General features: G+C 42.9%; 1 pseudogene; it reads right to left on the bottom strand.

Moving 5' to 3' along the window:
* Positions 1-1,958: 1,958 nt before the first annotated feature.
* Positions 1,959-2,673, bottom strand: LOC137234962 (flotillin-1-like; annotated as a pseudogene).
* Positions 2,674-4,149: the final 1,476 nt, after the last annotated feature.

Below are 4,149 nucleotides of genomic sequence, written 5' to 3'. Positions count from 1 at the left end.
CAAGTAATTTTTATAACAAAGCTGATTAAGACGGTGAAATTTAGAACGAGCTATTAGATATTTAGAGAGGTCAGCAGATGCTCCAGATTTCTTGAACCTCTTATAAAGCCTAGATTTGATGTTATTAAGTCTGATAAGTTGCCTTGAAAACCAAGGGGGCTTATTCGAACATAGGGTATAACGAGTAGGAATGCAGGTATCAAAGAAGCTATCAAGCGTACTGTAAAATATAGAGATAGCCGAATCGACATCAGTGCAAGCATAGAGATCCGACCAATCATGGGAAGCCAACAGATCATTGAGCATAATGAAATTCGCTTTGTAGAAGCATCTAGATCCGGGACGAGACTGTACTTGAATCCTACGGGGTAGGCTGATATCAAGTGATATCTCTAGCGTAGGGTGAAGAGGGTCTTCTGGAAGGGATAAAGGTGGTATTTGCGTAAGGGCAGTACCCACCGAGCCATCCACAAATACTAAATCCAGCATTTTATTTCCACTATTTGGAACATTGTTAATCTGTAAAAGAGATGAGTCTAACAAGCAATTGAGAAACTCATGTTGAGCAGTGGGAGTTAAAAAGTTTGAATCACTTATATTAACCCAACTAACTGTTGGCAAGTTAAAGTCACCAACAACAACAAGTCGATCGTTATCTCCCAACTGCGAATGCAAATCACAGATGGCCGAGCTATGACTAGCATAAACATCCATAAATGAAATACGGTGAACAAGTGAGACCTTGTGTATTAAAGGGTAATGCAGAATTCAGGGTCATTACAGCATTCACTCGGCTCCGTTTTTAAAAATTGGCCTGGTAAATACTAAACTAAAATATGGGTTATTACTTGGAGATTATATTCGCATACCAGCACACCATGGACGACCTGGTCCTAAATACTCGTAAAAGTTGCGTTGCAAGTATACTAACTTAACGGAATCCTATGGATAGATTTTCATGATCGTTTTGCTCGAAAATGAAACGGATCCCAACAAGTTGTAAGTCCTCCTTTCATCGCCACCTTCATATGAATCAGCACCATTATAACCCTTAATCGGCCATTGGAAGCGCATGTCATTTTGGGTGCCTCGCTGGACTCCCTGCCCGAAACATCTTTACTCCTGTAACGAGTGATTTCGTTATGTCCACATGCAGCTTGACTGCCATCTGCATTCGTGGAGATAACCACACCGCCAGAAGTGACAGGGGTATTGCCATTACCACCAGGACCACCCCCAGCTCCGCCGGCGACCGTGCCAGCTGGCGGCTGAGTGCTGCAGCTGCACTCCTCTTCCTCCGAAATGCGCTCGACCATTTTTCACTCGTCTATTAGTGCTTTTACATTTTTTTGATAAGCGTTTATCAAATAATGATAGTTTAAATGTAAATTGTTTTTCTATCATTATCGTGTGCTCTCGACGAACAAATTAGTTAAAGTTTTGGTAGAATGTGGAAAACGGTACAAACAACTCTTTACACTTTCGTTTTCGTTACAAACAATCGCGACCAACACCACAGCGTACCAGTCAATTGTTAATGTATGCGAAAGGCCGTAATTTTTAAAATGACTCTTTACGCTTAAGTTTTGCCCGCTTTATGGAACAATTACGTGGTCCAACACGCACGAACAATACAAAGATTAATTTATAAATACAAATATGCACACACGTATGTAGATACGGTACACTAATTATATATCTGACCCGTTTACAGATCCTTCGAAAGTTATGGGTGTGAACATCCGTACTCTTCTTGTTGGGACTACAACTATTTTGCTGTTGTTGCACATACGCTGAAGATATCCGAAAACAATAAACCCGCCTGGAAAGATTTTTTTTAACCAATTCTGGTAACCTATTTACGATCTCCAAACCTTCGCCTGTCCATTTGGCAGCACCAATTTCACCTTGTCCGCTTGAACCCATCGTAACCTTCTTAGCTTGCGATAGAGGAGCAGCTACTTCAGCGGCAACCTTCGGTAAGGTTTCCAGTAGCATTTCCACCATGGCAGTTCCCCGATATTCACGCCAAGCTTTTGCTTTTTGTGCCATTTGTACTGCCTCAACCTTCGCTTTAGCTTCGATGGCAAACGCGCCTCAGCTTCACCAATACGTGCATCACGTTTTACTTCGGCGATACGTGCCGTACCCAAAGATTTAAGATAGCCCTTCGAATCACCTTCTTAGTCATGTATATCTTTGATGGTATACGACCCCACCGATATACCCATATTAGCCAAATCTGAAGAAGCTACCTAAAATACTTGTTTGCTAAAATTCTTGAGATCTTTATAAATAAATAAAATTTCGTCAACAGTCATAGAGCCCATAATGGCACGCTGATGGCCTTCAAGTGGTACCAGAGCAATATGCTGTATTTCAGCTTCACCTTTACCAAGAAAGTGTTCGCATGCAGTCAATAGCATATCTTGACTTCGGCCCTGAATTTCTACGTGTGCAAATCCAGTTACTGATATTGGTACGCCTTGAATAGCGTATACACAAGGACTCTCCACTTGCAATGTCACCGTTTTAGAGTGCGATTCTTTGAACTTGCTGTATGGTTGGCCACACGAAATCTCGACCACCAGGCACCAATAATGGTTTCATCTAGCAACAGCCTGAAACCACAAGTGCTTCATTTGGACCACAAGTTACAAACCCCCAAGCCATACTTTAGTAATTTTGCAATGCAATAAAGTCTTGCAACAGAGTTAAATCAGTAAATGTTAAAAGCCGCAATGAAAAAAAAACACCTCGCCTGCCGCGCTTGCGGGTGACTCAACACCTGTGCAACGTTCTTCGCACGGCGTAACCGTTTTCAATCTTTGGTGCAACGCAGCAACCAAAAATATATCTATGTATGCGCCTTTATGTTCTTGAACTCGTGACGAGGGCAAGTTTCCATCAATAACCAGCTGAAATGAAACAAAAGAAACAATCCATTAATAAGTGTACAAATTGGCATCGCAAAGGTGTGACAACTGCCGGCGCGGCCGACGCCGCAGTTGGAGCGCCCCTTTGCGATGCCGGTAACCTAGAAAACAAAAAAAAAAGGAACGAAACACAGAACCAAGAATTCCATGGATCACGCCAACGGAGACCAGTAACCTGAAAATAAAAAGAATATTAATTAATAAGATGAAATAAAAGAAATATATATATTATTAATAAAATACATTCAACAATTTATAATGTACTTACCTTTTCCCTTATAAATGTGCCATAGTAATCCAACCACGCGTAAAAGATGAGAAAAACATGAGAAAACGTTAAATCATGCAATTCATGTCCCGTTTGTTGCAATTCATTGGAATTCTACATTCTATACACGGGTGTGTATGAATGTTTATTTGTTTTGTCTTTCGCCGTTGGCAGTGTGTAACCAACGTATGTACATAGGTATGTATGTACCGTACATACAAGAAAACGAGAAACGACAGAGTTGCCATGTTACCTAAGGCGACCACCAAATGGGCCATTTCACAACGCCCCTGTAAGGTTTCAGATACTCACTTTTCCTTTACCCAGGAAGACCACGTTTCAAAGAAAACGATCGACCATATTTGTGTACCATTAAAATTTATTCAGCAAATAGCGCAACTTAACTATCCCATTCAGGGATATAAAACAAAACCTTAAAATTTCAACAACTCATAAATACAAAAAAAAAACGAAATTCAAATGTTAAAATTGAATGATTAATGCATCCATTTGCGGTGCAGGGATAACGCAGCCGAAGACGTATACCGCTTTAGACAATGCCCGCACCGGTACGGGAAAAAGCCCATATGCCCATTCAAAGGGGTAACCAAGCACGCGAACGAGCTTAGTGCCCGCTGTCATACACGGCAACTAAACTGCCAATGAGGCACTGGATCGTGGTGCGGCCGCCGCACCCATAACACCCCCTCACACCCGCGGTAAAATGTGGAGTACCACGTCGTGGCCCTCCCGCGCACCCTCACGACAATGGGCGTCCGCCTAGCACGGAGCACCCCGGGGTCGGCGCACCGCAGCGCCTCCCTCACTGCATGCTGCAGAACCTCGACCGGCGCAAAACATGGCCAGGAGCCCCTTTGCCGCTCCGTATAGCGGATGTCCGCGACCACCTCAATGGGCTCCGCATCCCCCTCCGCTGACTCCAGT

Source organism: Eurosta solidaginis, chromosome X (assembly GCF_040869045.1).
Source record: "Eurosta solidaginis isolate ZX-2024a chromosome X, ASM4086904v1, whole genome shotgun sequence".
NCBI classification, from domain to species: Eukaryota; Metazoa; Arthropoda; class Insecta; order Diptera; family Tephritidae; genus Eurosta; species Eurosta solidaginis.
The sequence above is the reverse complement of the archived record's forward strand: the minus strand, read 5'-3'. Positions and strand labels throughout refer to the sequence as shown.